Source organism: Xyrauchen texanus, chromosome 1, assembly GCF_025860055.1.
Source record: "Xyrauchen texanus isolate HMW12.3.18 chromosome 1, RBS_HiC_50CHRs, whole genome shotgun sequence".
Lineage (NCBI taxonomy): Eukaryota > Metazoa > Chordata > Actinopteri > Cypriniformes > Catostomidae > Xyrauchen > Xyrauchen texanus.
This window is the reverse complement of record NC_068276.1, coordinates 376,051-400,227: the sequence shown is the minus strand read 5'-3', so window position 1 is coordinate 400,227 and position 24,177 is coordinate 376,051. Positions and strand designations below refer to the sequence as shown.

The 24,177-nt window shown below is 39.5% G+C and overlaps 1 protein-coding gene and 1 long non-coding RNA gene across 2 annotated transcripts in view; one reads left to right on the top strand and one right to left on the bottom strand.

The window, feature by feature from the left end:
- The window catches only part of LOC127648178 (histone H3), a 1,095,985-nt gene that overhangs the window by 867,528 nt on the left and 204,280 nt on the right, over window positions 1–24,177 (top strand). The gene's annotated exons all lie outside the window — the stretch shown is intronic.
- Window positions 788–24,177, bottom strand: LOC127648737 (uncharacterized). The gene is made up of 3 exons (XR_007971210.1): window positions 23,979–24,177; window positions 10,118–10,172; window positions 788–6,303 (listed from the first exon to the last, which is right to left on the bottom strand). It is a non-coding gene; the product is annotated as an uncharacterized LOC127648737 (long non-coding RNA).

The following is a 24,177-nucleotide window of genomic DNA, read 5'->3' as shown; positions in this document are numbered from 1 at the left end:
AACAAGCCTCTGCTGAGAATAACCACAGAAACGAGGTGGAAGTTTGTCTTCAGCACTGATCTGGGACTAATTTGCCATGTTCAGTTCAGAAATGTATCTATTATAGGAACCACAGATCAGTTGGAAAAAAGTACAGAGGGGATTTGGGGAATATTATCTAATGTCCATATGTTGGTTGGTTGGTACATTCCATGAAGAGGGTGCAAAATACACAAGAATGGGTAACAGGGTTGCAAGTAACATGGTTTCAGATTCGGCTAAATTAATCACTCACCAAATGTTGGTTTGTAGTTATTGGTAACTTTTTTGTTCCATAGATTAAAGACAAATAATGATCATTTTCTTACTGTAACTTTGGTAACAGGCTTGAGCTTGACAGATGGATTCAACATTAAATTTTGTGTAAAATTGAGAAATGAAATGTGATTATTTACATGTGATTTATCTTCATGACATGTTGTAGAAAGGCTCTAAAAATTTTACTTTCTGGGAGTCAGTATTTTATGGAATAAAATTAATCGCAACAGTCTGGTTCTGGAAGTGAAAATCCTATTTATTTTCTCCATTGTCGAATTGATTATAACAATAACTTGTAAACCTTTAAAGACAGACCCACCATGAGCTCTGATGTTGTAAATCAATGGTATGTACTTCTGCTGAAGCCATCAGTCTGCATTATTACAATTTTGTTAAATAGCATAATTCCTGGTGAAGAACTACACAACACATAAGCTTGAAGTAAAGTCTACCAATCAGAGAATTGTCAGCAAAACGAGCTCTGCAGCTCCCCCTACACTCTCAAACTATGTATATATATGACTATTCCACAATAAAAGTAAAATATATCGTTTCTATACTTATGATCAACAACTTTTAATCAATAGTTCTCTATATATTTCCATATTCTTCAATATGATTACATCATTTGCAATGTTTTATGGGATTGTAATTCATCACCTCATTTTATACCTTTGCCTTTTTTGTCAAGTTTGTAATGTTTTGCTTCACCTCAAAGCTGGTTGGTTTGGTTCACGGACCTCATGAAATCCCTATGAAAAAAAAAAGAGGGAATAATACTTCTGGAACCAAGACGACTGAAAAAGTGGATTTTGCACTATTCACGCAAAATGTGGGACAAAGCAAATATAAAATGTTTGATCATAAAACAAGTTCGTTTTCCCTCCTACAATAATTGAAGTCAAATGACATTGTTGAATAATTTTAATTATTGAACAAACCTGTTGGAAATTTGTGTTACATTTTGAAAAGTGCTAGTCATTGCTGGTAATAAGTATTAACTACTGCCCGAACTGTCAGAACAACATGACCTAAACATTCAAAAACACAAAACATACATTGGTAGAACTTTTCTTATGCAAGCTGCAGCAAGTTTTAATTGTGCAGATTCAAAAGAACACAGGGCTGTTTGAGTGCTGTATCTCTCACTCCTCTACAGAGTACAGTATTTAAAACATAAAATACAGGGTTCTGCACCTCAAAAGATGATTTGTCACAAGCATTTCCACATCCCTCTCCAGTTAACAAGAACATACAGTGAAAGCAGCTACATTAACCCCCAAAGTCGATGTGTCCCGTTCCACAACATTAAACCACCTCACTATGAACCCAAAACAGAAATCTGAAAGAATTATATTAGAAAAAATTGCAGATTCTCAGTCAAATTTAAAGATGACTAATGAGGACAGATTACACGGTGAATGACGTCTATCTTGTTCAATTTAAACAGCCCAATGAGTACAGCTAATTAAGAAAGGCCACATACACACTGCAGCTCAATTCAGTTGTCTTCAGACCCTGTTGAAAAGACCACCTGCAAGCAAAGACCACCCGGTTGAAAAGGTCGCCAGTATATGTTCTGTTTAGGGCCACATCCACCTTAATCGGTTTTCAATTTCCAAACGTCATAATTTTCCAAAGTGTGCGGTAATGGAGTGTTTCCGAAAGATTTCATTTTCAGTGCAGAAAAGCACCGTTCAAGTGGATAAGAGGTGAAAATGATCAAATTTAAAGCAATTTCAAACGAAAGCGTAATAGAGTTTACGTGGCCTTAGATTCTGAAATTGTCATGTCTGTACCAGGCTTCTTAACTAGATTAATCAGCAAGACTCACTTGGTCAACTACTGTTGGTTGACCAGCATTTGTGCAGTGGAGGGCGTAATCCAGATCTGTCCAGACATAGTTCGGTTATTTAAGGGAGAGACAACCCAATTCACTCCAGAAAATTTTAGGTAATGACAGCTGAATTTTCTTTTAATCTGTAACATGTTTAAACCGAACTGGGCTGCGTTTCCCAAAAGTATTGCAAGCCAAAGTTGATCATAGAGACCATTAGATTTCTACGATCTACTTAGGCTTACAATGCTTTTGGGAACGACTAGTTGTTAAGTATGCAACGTCGCTTATACAGATGACATAAATCATGTTTCTACCCAAGTTACGATTTTAATTTATAATTTTAACAATTTGCAAATGAAGCAGAATTTCCATCCCAAGTGTTCAAGAGAACAAAATTACGTCCTCACAAACCTCGTGTTTGCTTGCAATCAGCTTTTATGTGGGTATGAATGTGTGTCAGGCAGTCCTAGGAGATAACTTTAGCTAATATTTTTGATAATGTGTTGGGGGTGGGGTTGATTCGCATCTTGGTGATTCCATCCTGGATTTTAATGTGATAGGCTACCCCGATATTTGCAAAAGATGTGTGGATGTAACACCAGCTAGTCATTAATTCTGACTTCACTCCAAATTTACCAGTGGTTGTCACTCCCAAAACTCTGCAGTGTGTAAGTGGCCAAAGAACAGAAGTTGTTAAGGTATCAGAGTTGTCATACAAACAATAAAAGACACAGAAAATGAAGCATCCTGGTTGGTTTACAATGCTCGGCTGATGTTTAGGGAGCAGGACTGCATTAGGGATGCATTCAGTGGCATTTCTTGACTTTAGTGAACGGTGAATTCCCTGCAGTGGATATGGAGGTCTGTCGATGTCTCTGGCACTTTGGCGATGCTCTCGTGTTCTCGCAGCAACACCGTTATTGCTAAAGGATCCAGCAGAAAACGTGCAAACATTGTCTCATCTTCACTGCGAGCCCTTCAGTAATCTAAAGCTGAAGAGGTTTAGACACATGCAAAACGTGGCTGTAGTACTACACACTCTCAATGAATGGCAAGGCTCTTTTCTCAGTGAGCCAAATTCGATCACGGCTCATTTCTGAGCACTTAACCAGATTAGCTTGCGATGAAGGGTGCGAGGGAGGAAGCAGAATGCTGAAGAATTGGAACAAGAAGGAAAGTCAATCACTTGAGCGTAGAATAGAATCACGCTTTCAATGGCTGTTGAAGGGTTTCTGAAAACACTTACACTGAGATATATCATACAGTAGGCGGTTTGTGAATAATGTATTTAAGCAGACATACAGCTGCATGCTTTCAGTTCCAATATACATTACCCTATTCAATTGTCTCTAATATTGAGTTATAGGATTTTCTATTTGTAATACAGGATCTATGACATCAGTTCAGACCACAGCTGCATCATATATTCCATCAAATTCTAAAACAGGCTTTGAAGTCCCAGCGTAGTTGACATGCCATACAAGAGATTATCGAAATGCCTTCAGGGGACACAAAATGAGGCCATGCATAAAATGGGCCATAAAGAACGATAGAGGGACAGATAGAGTGAAACGAGTTAATGAGAGGCAGAATCAAAAGGAAAAAGCAATGACTTCAAATTCTTGTCTGCGAATAAATTAAGGGTAGAGGGGAGAATGACCTGGATGGTCAAAATATGGTTCTTAACTCTTATATTTTTCCAAACCATTACACCAATAAATTTGTTGATGACAGGGTACAGCATGCTTTGACAATGTATATCAGCCCAATGCGTGATGGATTATGAGGACACTTTCACAACAAAGATGAGTTTAGATTACTGGGGTTTTATAGAATGTAACATCTTTAAATAGAAAAAGAGGTTACATTTTAATTAAAATGAATAGAGAATTAATTATTTTGAGTGCGGATAGAGGGCTGGCTTTTCAGAGCAGGTAAGTGTGTCACATGCGAGGGGAGGGATCTGGACTCAATCCAGATTTGTATGTGAGGACAAGTGTGAATCCCTCAATTGATTTGTGCATAGGGAATTTGAGTTACTATTTATGGCTAATTATCTTGTGCATTTTTTTCCTTCCTCACATCTTGACTAATGTTTCTCTCCTTTGATCTCTCCATGGTGTCTCTCTTGAAATCAGAATAGGAGTTTTGTGGCTTTTATTTCATGTCTGTAAGTTTTGATACCATGCATAAACTAGCGTACTCCTAAGAGATATATATATATATATATATATATATAGACACCATACACTCAGGGGAAAATCCAATTTTTTGTCCCATCAAATGCTCTCTAGAATGTTAACACTCTATAGAAATCTGTACTTGCTAATACCACCTGCTTCAGGCTAGCAACAGCAAGTAGCAAATCACAGTTAACGGCTGTACTGTAAACAAGAGCTATTTAAAAGTGGCTACTTTTTCAGCCATCTAGGTTCTGGAAGTATTTTTCCTATTCATTTCTTCCTAAGGGATTTCATAATACCTTTCAAAAAAGAGTTGCACTCTATTGTAAATATACTGGAAAGAAAACTGTGCTCATCAAGCTCTTTAAATCTGTAGTTAAACATCTACATTGGGCAGCGAAGTCAGTCAATACCACATTTTCCCTTCAGCACAAGTAATCTCACATTACCACCGCTGTAGCAGTATAGTGTACTCTGATCCTGTCAGATGCCTGCTTGAAATTGATCAATGATTTCATTGCAGTGGCCACTCAGAATTTGCTCTACCGACTATTTTGATTGGATGTCCCGTGGGGAGCAAAACCGATCACGTTTCATCTTTGGCCTGAAGACAAGGACAAGGGCAATGTTTCTTGCTAACGACTGCATTTTGTTTAGATATTCCCTCCATTAACAGCAACATTTATACTTTGCTGTAGACACTTTTCACTCATCTGTCATTTAAAGAATCGCTTGCTTTTTTCCATCATGTTCTCTTTGCTCCTGTTTGCTCTCTGCTGTTGTTGTTGTTGTGGCCGCAGGTGCATCAATAATTCAGTTTGGTATGGAAATTACATCCTTTTAAGGTTAAAGTTATTTTGACTAGAACTGGGTACCAGACACTTGTCTGGACTACTTGATGGTACTAGAGATTATAAATTGTTCCATGGTGACATTACTGGGAAAGTTAGGTACAGAAATGTTCCGGTCGAAAATCGTATTGCTCAGAGGTCACTTGTTCATTAAGTAGTTCTCAGATGTGTCATTTAATTATTGACCTGGTCTCAGGTGACCTGATCCTTAAGAGACTCGAATGGCACAATTGTTGACATACAGTAAGAATATTAAGCTATAAAATCAATGTGGAAACTGTAGATAATTAGGTTTTGGGATAATTCAATGAGAAACCTTTGAGGTCACATTGAGATATCTCACTTTGGTACGATGGAAAATCTGAGCCCAGTTTGAGACATAGTTAAGGTCCATTCTGAAACTCTAGAGGACACACATGTGAGATTACTGGGGTCTTATTCTCTGGAGAAACATCAGCAAATGTCTTCATTTTATCAGTCTAATCTCACTGTTGTCTAGGAGGAACAATTTAGGCATTACAAAGAGCCCATTTGTGATTTTTCTTCTCTACAGGATGATACATGTTTTCTATCACGATTGACTCAAGACCAAACCAGAAAAACCAAATTTGGCCCATGCTACACTTTAAACCAGGAAGAAAAACAGACATAACAAAGAGAGACCAGAAGAGACGAGGAGAGCCAAAGAAGAGAAGATGTGAGTTGGAAATTGTGCTATTCTGAACTGGTCATGTGCTATGTTATTGTCATAGTGATGCTGTGCTTACTCTGTGTTTGAGAGAACAAGATCTTTTCTCTGAATGGCTTCTTGTATGAGATGTAGATAAAGCAGGAAGGTTTGGGCTGTAGATTCATGGCTTTATGATCAGCAGAGGGGAGACTATATACATTTCATGCTTGATTAAAAGTTATGCTTCTCTCTCTTTCTCTTGCTTTCTACCCCTCCTCACATTTTCTTCCTAAAGCATGTGTAAGATATCCTAGTTGTTCAAATAGGTCTACTTCTTCTTCTTTTGAAAGCGTCTGAATTGGTTCTGGATGGCGAGGGCTGCTTTCTCCGTCTCGGGGGCCTCCAGGTCAATATCGACCTCTTCCTCCTGCTCAGGTTTTCCTGCAGAGTCAGAAGCTTTCTCTAAAACAAATGAATCAACAAATCGGGAAAACCAATTGATAAATTAAACAAGATTTTTACATGTTCTGAAGAAAAGTGAGTGGTGCTTGAGCCTAGCATCATGCAAAACTCACCACCATGATGCTAGGGTGTTGTGGGTGGTTGCCAGGGTATTGCTAGATGGTTGCTAGTGCAGTGTTATGGTGGGTTGCTAAGGCATTTCTAGGGAGTTCTGGGTGGTTGCCATTACATTGATATGTGGTTACTGTGGTTTTCTGGGTGGTTGATACGGAATTGCTAGGTCAATTTCAGGGTGTTCTGGGTGGCATCAAGGCAGTTGCTAGTGCATTGCCAGGAAGTTTTGGGTGGTAGCCATTGTGGTTTTTAGAATGTTGCTTTATGGTTACTGAGGTGTTCTGAGTGGTTGTTATGGCAGTATTTGGTGGATACTAGTGCATCAATAATGTGTTCTGGATGGTTTTTAGTGTATTGTTTTTGGGGTGTTAGGATTTTTTAATGGTTGCCATGGTATTGCTGGTTGCCTTTGCATTACAGCATGCGGTTGCTAATGTGTTCTGAGTGTTTTTACATTGTTGCATTGAGGTTACTGGGGTGTAATGAGTGGTTGCCAGGGCATTGCTCGGCAGTTGCTAGTGCATTCGTACAGTGTTTTAAAGGTAGCAAGGACATTGCCAGGGTGTCCTGGGTGATTGCCATGCATCAATATGCAGTTGTTAAAGTGTTCTGGGAGGATTTTAGAGCAGCTCTATTGTAGGCAGAAACTAGTGCATTACTAGGGTGTTCAGAATGGTTGCTAGATCATTGTTAGGGTGTACAGGGTTGTTGTCATTGCATTGCTATGCAGTGGCTAAGGTGCAGTGAGTGTTTTTTTTTTGTGTTGCTTTGTGGTCACTGGGGTGTTCTGGGTAGTTGCTAATGCAGTGCTAGGATGTACTGGGTGTTTTCTAGTGCATTATTTTTGTGGTTTCTAAGATGTTCTTAATTGTTGCTATGGTATTTCTAGGTTGTACTGGGTGGTTGCCAGTGCAATACCATGTGGTTACTATGGTGTTCTGAGTGGTTCTTACAGTGTTATTTTGTGGTTGCTAGGGCATTCTTAGAGTGTTCTCTGTGGTTTCTATTTAATTTTCTATGTAGTTGTTAAGGTGTTCTGAGTGTTTTATTTAGAGCCTTACTTGATTGTTATTGGGGTGTTCTGGATGCATGCTAGGACAGTGCTAGCGTTTAAGCTGATACTAGTGCTTTGCTATGGTGTTCTGGATGGTTGCTAGGGCACTGCTAGGGAGTTTGGATGGTTGCCATTAGGGGTGTGACGAGACGCTTACTCCACGAGACAAGACACGACACGAGATTGGGTTCACGAGAACGAGACAAGACAAGATTTTTACACAATTTTTAAGAAATCCTCAATGATGAAATATATTAATGGAAAATAGTCTTTTATTCAACTGAAAATCACAAAATGCAAAACAATTTAGGTGCATTTTGAAATCAACTTGTAATGAATGTTATTTTACTTCTATTTTAATGAATTCTATGCAGTAAAGGACATGCAAACACTGCAAAATGTTCTGCTATAAACTCTACCGACTGGCTTCTCCCCTGTACGATTTCAAATGAGAAATCTAACTCCTTTCCACAAATCGAACATAAAAAAAATATATAACAGTATAAATAAAATAAATATATAAATAACAGAAATAACACTTTAAATGCAAACAGTAAGTGAATCCATAATCAAAGTACTGCTCTTTCAAAACTACAAGTGCAAACAGAAACACATTTTTTCTTCAAGCATGAAAAAGAGATAAATTAACTACACAGAACAGCCTAAGATATGGTCAGCTAGTTTTAGTAGAGAGCTGTGGTGGTTCTGTATGTGTTTTTGCATAGTGCTCGTGTTAGCCGCGGTGTACGGCATTATTTTCTTACAACGTTTACATATTGTGTTCGTCTTGTCTGTCACTCTTTTGCCGTTTCTTATTTCCGCAGGAAAACCAAAATGTTGCAAACAAATGATTTAAAATTGGCAGGGGCATCTTCAGTACTAAGTTCACCCTCACGCTCCATCACGCTGACATCACAACAACAACTCTCGAGACAACTTTTCACCTCGACGAGAAATCTCATCTCGTTTTAATCTCGCGAGATCTCGTAACACGAGATCTCGTCACACCCTTAGTTGCCATTGCATTTACATGTGGTTGTTAATATGTTCTTGGGTCTTTTTAGAATGTTGCATTGTGGTTGTCTACATTTTCTGGGTAGACACTGGATCGCGCTATGCAGTTGTGTTCTGGAGAGTTGCTGGAGCATTTCTAGGGTGTTCTGTGCGGTTGCCATTGTGTTGTTATGGTGTCTTGAGTGTTTTTTAGAATGTTGCTTTGTGCTAACTGGGGTGTTCAGGGTGGTTGGTAGGGAAATGCTAGGGTCTTCTGGGTGGTTGTCATTGTGTTGCTATGTGGTTGCTAAAGTGTTCTGAATGGTTGTTAGGCTTTGTCTTTTCTGGGGTGATTTGGTTGGTTGCTAGGTCACTGCAAGGTGGATACTAGTGCTTTGCTGTAGGGTGTTCTAGATTGTTGCTAGGGCATTGCTAGGATGTACTGGGAGTGTGTGTATTGTTTTGGGGGTGCTAGGGTATTCTGGGTGGTTGCAAGGTCACTGCTAGGTGGTTGTTCATGTATTGCTACAGTCTTCTGGGTGGTTGTCATTGTGTTGCTAAGGTGTTCTGAAGGGTTTTTACAGCTTTGCTTTGTCATTACTGGGGTATTCAGGATGGTAACTAGGGCTTTGTTAGGATGTTTTGAATGGTTCCTAGTGCAATGTTTTGTGGTTGCTAGGGTGTTTTGAATGATTGCTAAGGCATTGCTAGGGTGTTCCGGGTGTTTGACAGTGCAAAGCTATGTGATTACTAAGATGTTCTGAGTGGTTGTTAGAGCATTTCTGTACAGTTGCTAGGGTGTTCTGTGGTTGCTAAATTATTCGGAGTTGTTTTTAGAGTGTTGCTTTGTGGTCACTGGGGTGTTCTGTGTGGTTGCTAGGGCAGTTCTACATGGATACTAGTGCATTGCTATAGAGTGCAACAGTGCCTGCCTACTTTTCAGTAGTCTGTGTTACGGAAGTATTTTTCCCATTCATTTCTTCCATAAACTTTTCATAAAATCTCAGAGGTGAATCACAACCTTACAGACTTTGTTTTTAGTCAAATAGGTATTTGAAAATCGGACAAAAGACAAGTGTACAAGACTGTGTGCTTACAGTCTTTCATGACAGCACAGACTACAATCCCAGGAAGCATTGTGAATGACGGAATTAAAAATAAATCTATGGAAATATATAAATACATACATTTTACAATGTTGATTATAAGTATAGAAACAATAGTTTCCATTTATTGTGAAATATTCCAATATACACATATATACAAGCAGTTTGAGAGTGCAGGCAGACCGACTCATTTGCATCATTCATAATGGGTCATGGTCACTTACGGGATGATTTAGCAGGCTTTGTTGACTGCTGTTCCCTGATTGGACCATGGGTTATGTAGTTGTTCTGCAAGAATTCTGCTATTGAACAACCTCGTAGCTCATGGTAGTTCTGTCGTTAAAGGTTTATAAGTTAGTATTGAAAATCAATTAGTCTATGGAAGAAATTAATGGGATTTTTACTTCCGGAACCCGACTGTTGCGCTCTATAGGGTGTTCTTGATGGTTGCAATATGGATGCCAGACCCAGCGTTGCTGTAATTGAATATAAGAGTGGAGTGAATGTTGGTAAATGCGCAGAGAGACAGGTTGAGAGGCAGACAGACCTTTGTTGTCTGCGGTGGGTGTTTGGCTGCTGTTGGGCTCCCCTGTTTGTCCACACTGGAGGAGAGAGAGAGAGAAGGTCAGAATCTCACACACAAGCGATTTACTGTCTGCTTTGGGTTACACACTTCACAAGTCTTGCCCTCAAGTTGCCCAATATTGCCATCGGTCCTGAAGATCGTTTTTACATACAATCAATAATTGAGCAAACCAGGCCTGCAGAGGGTGTTTAAAGAAATAGTTCACCCAAAGATGAACATTCATCATTTTCTCTCCATCGTATCGTTCCAAACCTCATGTTGATTTTAATTATTAAGATTTTGGCACTTAAAACATGCATCACATTTCATGTTCATTTCAGTTTACATACATTTATCACATTACAGTCAAACTTTTGAAATCCTAACAAAATATATTATTATCATATATTAAACAAAATTTGTACCTAGTAGTGTGTGTGTTTGTGAGTCTCGTGAAAGCAGTTGATCTGTTCAAAATCATCTGTAGTGGAGTATTACTCTTGTACAAACCTTAAAGCTTGCATGTTTAAACACATAAACCTAGACATGCAAACACACACATGCACAAACACACGAGCACACACATATCATGGCGGCAAACCCTTTGTGACAAGTGACCTAATTTGGCTATCTCCATTTCTCCATCTCTTCACGTCTGTCTGACTGTATAATACTCCAGCATAAGATAAGACCATGTTTCAGTCTCTGAGTGATAGTTAAGGTCATAATTACATGACTCATGATTGAGCATGTGCATAATAGGAATGGGTCAGGACGGTCAATCCGACAACGGACAAGTCAATTAGTGAAATCAGCTAGTTCAGTGGTTCTAAAACTGGTATGCGTACCACCGGTGGTGTGTGGAGTGCCCCCATGCAGGTTGGTACACAGCATGATGTTGTAAATGAACACTTGAAAATAGGTCAAAATACATTTCTTTCAAATTTGTTATATTAATATTAATTTTACAGCACCATGATTGATTGTAACTACAGAAACACTCAAAATAATCAAAATATGGCATTATGTTCCCAGTTCAAACCTACTTTTAGCTAAATTAACAATTTGTGGCATAATGTTAAGCATTTGGCAACAATGGACAATTTGCCGCAAGTTTGCCGCAAAGCTCATTTGCATGTGAATATGATCAGTGGTGAATTTCCAGCAAGTTTGTGACAAATTTGCCATGAACTCTCGATTTGAAAGACGCCACAAATGCTGTCGATTGAGCTTGAATTTTATTGAATCTATATTAAAGCAATGAAAACATTCCTTGAATACAGTATGTGCTACGCAAGATGTGTGTTTAAAGTCATTTTACAACTGCTTCGAACATGCCTCATCCAATCAGAAGTTAGGGTCAGAATGTTATGTTTTATAATTAGAGATTTACAAAATTTCCAGCATTTTTTATGAATGAGGGACGATGAAGGGCTAGGCAAATGTATTTTTTGTTAATGTTGTGTTAATTTGGTAATGAACGAAACAGTACCCACCCACCCACTTTTCCAATAGGGATTTCATAAAATACTTCATAATAGAGTTGCCATGCGGCTGGATTGCGTCATTCACAGAGCGTCCAGCGAGCGGTCGGTCGTTGCACAACTCTTTGGGCGTGCTTTGTTAGAAAGATGGTTTACACCACCAGAAATGGAGACTTTCGAAAACCCTCTAATAACCGCAAACCTTGGGCAATGATGGCGTTAGGAAACTGAAATAAAAACAGATTTGTGTGGGCGTGGCCTTCAATGTTCCAATTTTATTGAAGGTGGTATTTGTCCTGCAAAGTTTGAGAACCACTGAACTACTTTATATAGATTATTTATATTTTTTGCGGCTCTGTGTTTTGCATTTTTAAGACAGTGTCCTTTTCCAATAAGCCCAACTTTTAAAAACATGTCTCGAGTTCTGCTACATGCCATTTAGCTTTTGAAAGCCCATTAAGAAATGAGTATGATCAGTAAATTGTACAGGATTTTCTTAAGAACAAATTGGTTGTTTAGCAGGTCTCTAATGTTTAAGTGTGCGAATGTGTTCTGCTCCACAGGGGAAATAGACCATGCCTAAATCAATCTCTATTAAAGCATCACTTAGAAACACAAGTCCTAGTCTGCCCTTGTGTTAGGGAGGGTAAAAGAACTAAATTACCAAATGAAAAATGATTTATATTTTTAGACCTATATATATTATATATATATATATATATATATATATATACCTTTTCTCTACACAAATTTAAATTAGCCTTACCTTGTCATGTTGTTCTCAGAATGTTCTGCATATTTTTGAAGACTATAAACTATCAAAACTATTTGTCCAATGCCAAGTTTACTTTCAGAAAACGACTTTTGAACATTTTAAAACTTTTAAATATTTTAAATCTAACCCTCTTTACCTCAGAATGCATTTGCTGAGCTTCTTCAAAAAATGTAAATTGCATTATGGCACTAAAATTAATTTTAGATGATAATCAAGTTCAGTTGATCAGAAATATGCAGGACATAATGCAGTTGTGACAGCGGTGCTTTTGATTAGATGATTGTTCAAAATATTGAATATCAGGAATGTATAATATATGTAAACCATGATATTACACGCAACAATATTTCTTTAATATCTGTGCACACATCATATACACATCCATGATGATCCTGATACTAAGACCGAAAGTTTCTCCCACTACTTGGTGCAGGTTATCAGCTTGAACAGGGCCATGACGGTTCACTTTTGCAACCTGCGATATGCGCAACATCAGGACCAATATTACAGTCCTATCAGAAGGACAACAACTCCCTTTTGATTGCAATTCCTCGTCTTCGGATTGCTTTTATTTGTGAAATTAAAATGACAGTAAGCTGGCGAATTTCAATGAATTGTCTCAATACTCTCCCCATTTTACCAAAATTTGCAATAAATACACATTTCTGTATGGAAATGTATTAAGAACAGATTTATTTACGATAAACCAAAACTTATGCAACAAAGTGTTTTTTTAGGCATGAAGTCATCACACGCACCATTTTTATCGATAAAAGCCCATTTGAATGGAAATAGGCAGAGGACGGCAAATTTCGCCAAAATATATGTATGCATTTTCACTTTGTCGATAACAAAATAGCGCGAAAAGTGGATGGAAACTAGGCTACTGTCAATTATATTGGGAAATCAAGGTAAGGACTTAGAGACTGAGTCAGTGTTGTACTGTATGTTGCCAATCCTCATCAACATCTCTGCAACATTGCCAAAACATTGCTGCAATGTCATGTGACTGCAGTCAGACTCTGTAGGAAGCAGTAAACCCCTCTAATGTGTTTGTTTTTTATTCTTCCCCATCTCTCTCTTTGCCGGGAGGGACGGGAGTTTATTTGCCAATTCTTCCGTCCTATTTAGAAGCAAGACAGTGGAAGAGACATCTATGGAGCGGCTGCACTACAAAAGAAGAAGCAGACAACTTTGTTTGGGGTGAAATGTGGCTGAAAGACAAGATGAATTAAATGAAGAGAGAGGGAGAAGTCTCCAGGGATGGAGGAGGGGAAAAGATGGAAAGAAAGAGAGCAAGGTCACAGACAGAGTGAAAGAGAGACAGGAATGAAAAAGCAGCCCACGCAATTAGCGCCTTGGCACCCTGCCTCGCATCCATTCACTCTATTCTTTTTGCTGAATCTCTAAAGCGGCACAATCTTTACAGTCAGTAAATATTTACGAAATATTTGCAACATTCGCAATTGGTGGTGATGTAAAATGACAAAACATTTGCATGATTTTAATGCATTTTTTATTTGTGCTTGCCTTAAGAGCGTGCTATAGCTTTGGGATCCTTTGAGCGTGTTAAGAATAAGGTGTTTCAATAGCATCTCTGATTTAAAATGTAGTAGCAAAAACTGTGTTCGCGTCGACAAGTTTGATTCATGTGATTCAGTTCAAATTGTTCATTTCAATGAATCAGATATCTGAGGCACATTCACACAAATACATTTTTTTTTTAGATATGTGATTTTCATCAGATAGTGACGATATGGCTTTTTTCATATATTAAAATGTTATTGTAAAAATACATGTAGGTAAATATTGCTATTAATAACTAGCCTATGTGTTGTCATATTGGTGCATATAAATGGATATGATTAAATATAATTCTAAAGCCCAAAGTATACTTCGGTTCAGGAGGCATGATGCAAATCTTGTCATCAGCAGAGTGCTTGAGCACTAAATGCGCACATCCCGATTTTTCTAACCACGTGCATTTGAACATGCAGAATGCACATGGAGTTATTTATGGTGCTAAACGTGACTAAATAGTGTGTTCACAAGGTGGCAACACTCACATTTGAGCTGTTGTTCTCACGAAGAAGCGCTAGAAGATGTAATCGCCAGTGTACAACAGATGAAGGTAAAAACAACAACAGTGGATGTGCACGTCAAGAGAGCACTTATGTGAGGAGATCAGGAGAGACCTGCATTTGTATAACTTGAGTCTGAAGGACTATAAAGACATCTTTATGGGTCTAAACTCCTGAAGAGAAATAGTCCAGTGTCTCATAGCATGCATGCGCCAACCACCTGTGTATGTATGCCGACTAAATGGAGTATTTACTCGCATTCAACTGTGCGCATAATAAAGAATCCTACCATCAGAGCAATTCAAACTTGATGTACCACCTGTTTTCAGCAAGGGGCAGTAAGCAAAACTCCAGCTGTATAGCCAATGCACAGCTGTACAGAAAACAAACCAAACTCTTGCTAGCTTGACACTAGCCTGTCAGCGACAGCACAAGATGCATGCTTTCAGTCAAACACAACTGGACAGAGCACAATTCCGGATGCAGCAGTCTCAATTTTCTACATTTCAAACTACATTTAACTTGACACAGTGACCTAAAAACACTGTTTATGATGCAACGCAACCAAATAGAGACGCTCCAAAAGTGTCCGTCTGACACAAGTCTACATTGACATGTCCTTAAAAAAGCCCTTCTAATAAATCTATCTCAAACAGACTGACAAATTCATTTGTAAAATGGATTACTGTGGACTGTGGGCCATTGATAGGATTATGTTCAATAATATGGAAATAAACAATATATTGCCTTCTAAAGCCACTTGTTCTATTGTCTAATCCAGTGTTTCCCAACCACTGTGGCGAGGCACACTAGTGTGCCGTGGAAAATGATCAGATTCCACAAAATAAATCAGGGCTCCGGACTGAGACAAATTTTTCAACCATTTTTCCTAACAGTGTGATTAAACTTCGTAAGAGGTCGCATTGGCTACAAAGTTGGCTGACTCTCTGATTGTGCTGTCGTTTTTTGTTCTGTATGAGAAATATCAAAAGGCAAAGGGTCCAAATGCGAAAGGAAAGCTTTACCCAGTTCAGTCAGCGCTGCTCAATGGACAGATCAGCGCAGAGACGTGCATTTACACGTGGACCGGACTCGAGCGCTAAGCCGCACAGATCATCATAAACAGAGCTGTGAGAAGCACGGGCTGGGTCACAAAGTTGTTTAAAACCTCTATGCCCATAATGTGCCGATGATTAAACCAGTTTAAAATTTTATTAAATGGCCTCAACATTCGAAAAAGCATTGAGAAGGAATAAAGGAGAAATCTGCACAATGAAAAGGTTTCAATACACTCATCACAGATATTTAAAAAATATTTACCATGAACTTATATCAATATAGTAGTGAGAGAATACAATTCAATTTCTGGATGTGTTTTTCTTTTGGAAAATGCCATCATTTGTTTTATGGTTACTGATAATCGTGGTTTTAATTTTACTTTTGGTTACTATGATCTTAATGCAAATGCCACAGTTAAAACTATGGATACAATGGAACTTTCCTTCTGTGTAAAATCTTTTCTAATGCCCTCTGATTGTAGACTCATCCACATGGGGAGCGCCGCTGCCATCTGCCGGGTGACGGAGTAGACCGACCGCCCGGACGTGGGAAATGGCCGTCTTCCGCGGGGTGAGTGGGGACTGGATTCCCCGACCGCCTGGAACGATGGAGCCGCTGCCAGGGGCGGAGGAGTGCCCTGCCATCCCCCAGAAACTCGGAGGGGTCGAGGGAAGACCGCCGTCCGCGAGGGGATGAGATAAGTAACTCCCCGATCGCCTGGAGCGGTAGAGCCGCTGCCAGGGGCGGAGGAATGTCCCCATGTGCCGCCAGAAAAGCGGAGGGGCATTCTGTCAACTGGGGGTCGGAGGTTTGACTCCGGTCCCCCCGGGGAGGAGCGGCTGTTGTCCGCCGAAGAGTGTGGAGGAGTGCTCGAGGACCACGCGACGGCACATCAGAGAACCGGTGAGTGAGCTTCTTCTCTCTCTCTCTCTCTGTCGCACCGTGTTGGCCTTTTCCCTCGCCTATTTATTTATTTTTCCCCTCCTGTCTCCTTCCAGGTCAAGGAAGGCGGGGATGACCTGACGGGGCGCAAAGCACGCCCCTCCCCAGGGAAAGAGGGAGGGGGGATGCATGTCATGGCACCCCGGCCTGAGGTAACGCCGGGAGGAGTGTGGAGCGGAGGGGGGCGGGGCCGGGCTAGAATGTCGCACGCCCGGTCCCCAATTGGCCTGATGGGGTGCGCAAGGGATAAAGTCGGCCGGTGACGACGGTTCGAGAGAGAGAGAATTACGGGCATGTCCGTCATGTGTGTGTTTATGTTTGTGCTTTTTGTTTTGAGTTTAATTAAATATTATTTAAATTGACAAGCCGGTTCTCACCTCCTCCTTGCCCATCTTAACCCCCTTACAACGTGAAAGAAAACACATTTTCTTTCAGTTGGACCGGTGCAACCAACTCAAGTGCAGGTGCAACCGTTTGTAGAATTTCATACCGGTGCTACCACTCATAAATGTTAGTCTGGAGCCATGTAAATAAATAGATAAATAAAAAATTATTTGCTGTGCGATTGCAAGAATTAATTTGCAAGAACAAATCTAAAAATAAGAAAAGATGCAAATTTGTTGTTTTATTAATTACCCAATAAGCACTCTTGCCACCTGTGATCTCATTATACACCGAACCTACATGACTTGCGTTTTTTGCATAGACGAATTTCAAACGTGTAACTAAAATGGACAGAAAACATGGAAGTTCTTGAAAAGGAAAACTATCAACAATGGTTATGTGGGACAGTGGGATAGAGGTGCGCCATGGGATTTGATTATTTCCAAATAAGTGTGCCGTGGCAGAAATAATGTTGGGAAACACTGGTCTAATCAATGCTTTACTCCTCTGCCAAAATAATGCATTGCATTATAATTGTCTGAATTGTAATATGTAGAATATGTATTATTCAGCTGATTCAGTAATAAAAATCTGTCTTGTTTTATTCTGTGAGAACTGCAGTTGGAGAACATGTGAAATGATGGAGGGAGGGTGGAAACAGAGAGAGAGAGAGAGAGAGAGAGAGAGAGAGAGAGAGAGAGAGAGAGAGAAGCTTGCGAGACAGAGACAGATTGCAGCATTTAAGTGCCGCCCCAGGGAGCTGCTGTAGGTGGAGGGAGGGTGGGCAGAGGGAGAGCGAGAGACAGAAAGAGAGAGAGACAGAGAGATCAGGATAAACTGCAGAAGTTAAAGTTGCCATTGATGCAAGCACTGCTTGACTATTCCCAGCAGTGGCTATATGAGCTTTACATTTCTGCACGGCATGTCACATTCTGTTTCTTTCTCTCTGTTTGTATACATCTCAGCTGCAACACAAGACCATATGAGCCTTCGTCATTATTTAATACAATCTAATAGTGGTCTACCATATAGGAGGGTGGTATGACCACAATCTTAGCCTATATTATGGTATGAGTACTTTTAGAACATGATTCTACTGTATATTACAATATAGTTATTTATGTTTGGAAATTAACCTTAAACTAATGGACGGATGCAAACCAAAAGGATAAGCTTTATATACATTTATAAATATAATATGAATAATATATTAATGCACTGACGTTGTGACAATCTACAACATGTCTACATTGGATATGAGTGTAGCAATGTGAAACAACTAAATTACTCCCATTATAATCATTAAAGCTGTTGACACATTTCTACCATTGCACAGTATTTACCATTATACCGCCCAGCCCGAGTTGACCTGCAATTTGTTTTGCGATGGCTGATCCCAGTAATTAGAATGCTCGGTGACACAGAAGTCTGCAACCTGACCTGACAAACCAGCAATTTTCAGGCCTAGTTCCAGGACGGTTTTTGGTCTGTTATTGAAAGATAACTTTGTGTTCGGGTTTATAATTAATTAAAAACAATGCATGCGAACAGACAAGTTAAGGGCGGTTCACATCAAACAAGTTTTTGAGTGCATATGTTTGTTTTGTTTTTTTTAACGTTTTTCCATGTAAACAAGCACTGGACGGACGTCTTTGACTGTTGTGTCGTGTCTCACTGTTATATAGTTTTTTCAGGTTCTAGGACAGGTCCGCCAATTTTTTTAGACAAGTTATATAGAGCATGCATTTTTATAAACGCATATTGCAACAAAATTACTTGCTTGGAGAAGAGATTTTAAAGAGAGTGAGCAAAGGGGGCCTGGGAAGCTCAGCGAGTATTGACGCTGACTACAATCCCTTGAGTCACAAGTTTGAATCCAGGGTGTACTGAGTGACTCCAGCCAGGTCTCCTAAGCAACCAAATTGGCCCGGTTGCTAGGGAGGTTAGATTCACATGGGGTAACATCCTCGTGGTCGCTATTAGTGGTTCTCGCTCTCAATGGGGCGTGTGGTGAGTTGTGTGTGGATCTCGGAGAGTAGCGTGAGCCTCCACATGCTGCGAGTCTCCGCTGTGTCATGCACAACGAGCCAAGTGATAAGATGCGCGGACTGTGTCTTGTCATCTGCCACCCAGATTGAGGTGAGTAGCCGTGCCACCATGAGGACCAACTAAGTAGTAGGAATTGGGCATTCCAAATTAGGAGAAAAGTGGATAAAATAAAAAATTAATTAAGCGGGTTCCGGTTGGGTTCAGTAATTTGGTGATACTGATTAGGTTGGGTCATACTGTCTTGGGTTTGGGCTTAAACTTTAAGCCCAGGCATGCCTCTACAATGGGCAAAGAAAACAGAAATGTGCATTTTCCATTGACCAGTCTGTTGGTAGACTTTGGAACACACAGAAGACGGAGCAAACGCTTCTTTTAATCATAGGCCGATCATCAAAATGGCCAAATAATGGTCAAACTGATATATCAGTCATCACTAAAACATACATCATTCGTTGTAGACACTGGCCGATAATTGTTTCTATATTTTCCCTTTTAACCTAGACTGATTAATTGAAGTGTTGATGTAAGCAATTTTGTGTAAGTCTCATTGTCTTTATTATATATATATATACACACATCACCATAATATCTATATATATATATATATTGTTTTGCAATAAAAAAAATAAAAAAAATCATATCAGTCGACCACTACTAGTAACATAAATGTAGACACAGAGTCTTCTTCCGGGTCAAACCTCGAATGAACTGCAGATTTATGAATCTGCCCACACACAAGGCCCAGTGAGGGTGATTTGTGCCCCCTGTCATCTGTTTTTCCACTCTACTTTTCCACTCTACTCATTTTACAAAACACGGATTGTCTTAGTGCATGTATCATACATTAGAATCTGTTCTTAAATGTTGACAATGGTATACTGGGTCATATTCACCCATGCAAAGTCACATATTCTTGAGGTGGCTGACCATCATAAATAGCTCTGAGCTGGTGTCACTTTGGAATGGTGCAGCGATGTCACGCTTACAGCCATGGAGCCATGCTGGGAACTCATGAAACAATATACCAAGGGGTCATCAATCAAAATTGTTTAGTTGATACAATCCGTGTGTGGCCAATTCATCACGAGTAGGACAGCGCTCAAACAACACACATCTAGAGTGTTTAAACATCAAGACATTCAGCTTTATACTGATCTTTATATCCAAGGTTCAAATCATAAAGTTTAACATAAAGTTTAAGGAAACAAGAAAATTAGGCTTGTGACTCAACCCGTTCCGAGGTGAATCACAACATAACAAACTTTGTTTTGAGACAAAAAGACAAAGGTACAAGTCTGTATCCTTACCGTCTTTCATGAGGTAGTGAACTACGATCCGATGAAGCATTGTGAATGATGTAATAGAATATTAAACAATGGGAATATATAAAAGTATTGATTTTAGGTTGATTATTAGAAGTATAGAAACAATATAATTTATATTTATTGTGAAAAAGTCTGATATACAAAAATAAGTAGTTTGAGGGTGAAGTGAGACCAACTCGTTTGTGTCATCACGGTGGGAGTGGGCAGTCACTTCCGGGCTTGTCTGGTGGGCTTTCTTGGCTTGGATTTTTAAACAAGACTCTTGAAGTAACGCAGACTGATGGCTTCAACTGAAGCATACTGTGTACCATTGATGAACAACCTCTGAGCTCACATTAGGTCTGTCTTTAAAGGTTTGTAAGTTAAAGGTAAAAATACATTTGTCTATAGAAAATAATAATAATGGGGTTTTTACTTCCGGAACCAGACTGTTGCGCTCTATTTCTATCTGACCTGACCCTTCAAATTTGGTCAAATGAAATATGTTTGACTTTAATTCACCTTTATCCTGACTGCTCCATGGGCAGCGCCATTGCGGTGAGAGACTTATTTTCGGATGCTCCACACTTCCGCTTAGTTGTTATTATCAGCTAGACTAACGTTACTGATGATGGCGAGCAGCTAAGGCTCTGGATATTTATGCACTGTTATAGGGTGTTATAACAACTACAGATGGATTAAAACTACTGGAAAATGCACGTCATAACGATAAGCCACCCCAAAAGCTACCAATGCTGAAACATTCTGAGTCAAACCAGATGAAATAATCTGAGGTTGCATTAAACTAATTCTCCGCCTTTATAAACATTGACAGATAATTTCAAACACTGTCTATCATTTTGGAAGATAACAAAGATGAAAAACATTCAAACCAAATTTGTTTATTAATCATCTTTACGAGGTTCATATCTCATGTTGCGCTGTGAGTGTATGTGAATGAGGGAGAGACCAAGTTGTTCTCGGTAGAGTGCGTGAGAAGGCTGTTAATGCAGAAATAATGCAAAAGCGTGTACCTCAAATCTGAAGATTTTTAAATGGAACCTATTATGACCATGCGTCCTATTTTCACAGATGTTTCCTCTTTTTTCGAACCGTAAAAAGTGACCAGTCATGCTTTCTAGATTTCATAAATGTCTGAAATTTGGCTGTTTTCATATTGATCTGCTCAATAAAAACATAATTAAATCTAGCCTATCATATACATGAATTATCTCTTTCTCTCTCTTGTGTGCTATATGTCTGTCTCTCTTTCACACACATACACACAAAGGTTTTATGGGGTCATAATGGTTTTTATACTGTATAAACTGTATATTCTATCCCCTTACACTAACCCTACCCCTAAACCTAACCCTCACAGAAAACTTTCTGCATTTTTACATTTTCAAAAAACATAATTTAGTATGATTTATAAGCTGTTTTCCTCATGGGGACTGACAAAATGTCCCCACAAAGTGATAAATACACACTCACACACACACACACATTCAGGGTGTGTGCAGAGAGCGCTAGAGCCCAGTAACTTTACCATGTAAATGTGTGTGATTGCCATCGAAACCGAATGTCCACACACAACCTTTAGTGAGAAAGGGATTTTCGTTAAAGGGGTCATATAATGCCATTTTTGTACAAGTTAATATGAATCTTTAGGGTCTAAATGAAAACTTTGTAATATACTTTTATTAAAAATTCTCATTAGTATTTTAAGAAAACACTAATTTTACCTGCTCAAAAACAGCTCTGTTATCAGCACGCCGTTTCAGAGCATATTACTTTAAATGATAATGAGCTTTGGTCACTCCACCCCTCCATTCTGGAGTTATTCTCTGTATAACTGTTTTTTTGACATTACTTCTTAATCAGTAACATACAAGTAAACCAGGTGTAACTTAGTGGTACCATGTTAACTGTAACACCTGCGTACACAGTTTTTAATAACACAATAACCATAACGCGTTGTTCATTATAAACGTGGGATTATGAATTATATTGAGAACGTCGTAACGTTATGGAAACATGCCGTAATGTACCATGAGTGTAAACATTAGCCACATTCATTGTGAAGCGTGCAAGCGATTTGCAAAGATTAATATAAAGGTTAATAAAACGTTACACTTACTTCTTCTGGAGGTGCAGAGGGAATATAAATAGTTGGTACCGAATCTTTTTTCAGCAGCATCTTCTTAGCAAAACCAGCTTTATACTGACCCTCGTTTATAAAGCAGTCTGGTGAAAAATGATTTGCGCAAACATGAACGCATTGACGTTGCTCGTGGGGAATATTCCCATCGTAAACAAAACTCAGCCACTGCGTCTTCAGCGGTTCAGATTTAGGAACATCAAAATGACTGCTGTGTTCGTTATTACACCGAAGAACAGAAAACCACAATCGCTTAGGCGCCATTCTGCTCCAGTGTATCAACAATGATGACGGACTATGATTGACAGCTCGCTCACGAGCGAGGGCAGGTCTGTGTTGAAACACTGCTGTCAATCAACAATCCTGGGAGGGGCGTCCGACCGTGTGACGTCACACGGTCGAACGGCTGGATTTGAGGCAGGGGAAAATATATAAGGAGATTAAAACAAAAACACTGGATGGATTTTTATCATAATAGGATGGTTGTGTACAGGCACAGCCAACACACATTTCAGTACAATCAACTTGAAAAAGTGCATGTACCATTATATGACCCCTTTAAGTAAACACAGACTGTTTACTAATTTTTGACTGTTGCTTGTGATATTTTAGTGCTTGGTAATGGGAAAAGCTGTGAAGTGAACATCATCCACAATTCTGGGCATAATGGGTAATTTAGCTGCCTGTGAAAAAGGTGGATAAAACATCACACAATTGAGCATTATCTTGTTTTTGACATATTTGCTAATATAATACTATATATATATATCGTCTCTGCAAATATAGCCGTGACACAAACGGATCAGACGCCACGCGCCATTTAGGTGTTGTGGCGGGAATACCGCTGAGGTAGTTTTCGTCCTGTTGCTAAGGAGTAAGACTGGCATCAAAGAACAGCACCAACAAGTTCTACTCATTCAAAAATAATCCTCGTTATGACATCACTTAAAATGAAAATGTGTGAAATTCACTCACAAATGACCTTAAAGAGAGTCTTTTTTGAATTTCTGTCAACTTTCCCTATAGTGCGACAGAGCTAACGGATAAGGTAGGCGACATTACAATCACTTTACTCCGTTTAATTGATCATTTTTACAATATTAGACACCTTTCTGAACATAGTCGAGTGAGGTGTCTCCAAAGACCTCTGGAATTTACAAGCAATGGCGATAGATAGTTAACAAAACCATGATGCCAAAGGAGACAGTATCGTGGCATTAAAAATATGTATTTTTATGTATTGGGGAACAAGAGCATGGCACGTGTTTTCTCTATATTTTTCACACACAAAAAAGAGAGACTTCATTGGGGCGATTTGGCGGCTCTGGAGAGTTGTGTAACAGCAGCTCTGATCAGATGCGGAGGATGGGGGTGGGGAGGCGCAAACGATCAAGTGCAAGGCAGCACTGCTATATTGAGTGCTATATTAATTATACAAAAGCCTTCTTATTTTTACTTCATACAGTGTGAATTGCCGCACTTGTGGATAGATTTTCTCATTTACGCTAACACCAAAACGACACTGACAACAACCCTACAGGAGACTTACCTGCAGTCACCGATGCATCCCCTGCAAACACAAGCCCTAAGTCATTCACACTCACCTCGCTCATCTTGACAAAGCTGCAGTGGAGTTTATCCTCGTAGTGGAGTTTATTCTCGCTTTCTCTCTGGCACCGTCTGCCCTCCGTAACTCTCTCCCGCTCCGTTCGTGGGTGCGAGTATTAAACGCGGCGCGATGCGCTTTGAACGGACTGATGTAAGAAATCCAGCGACTCCGAGCGACGCGGCGTGTGCAGCGGA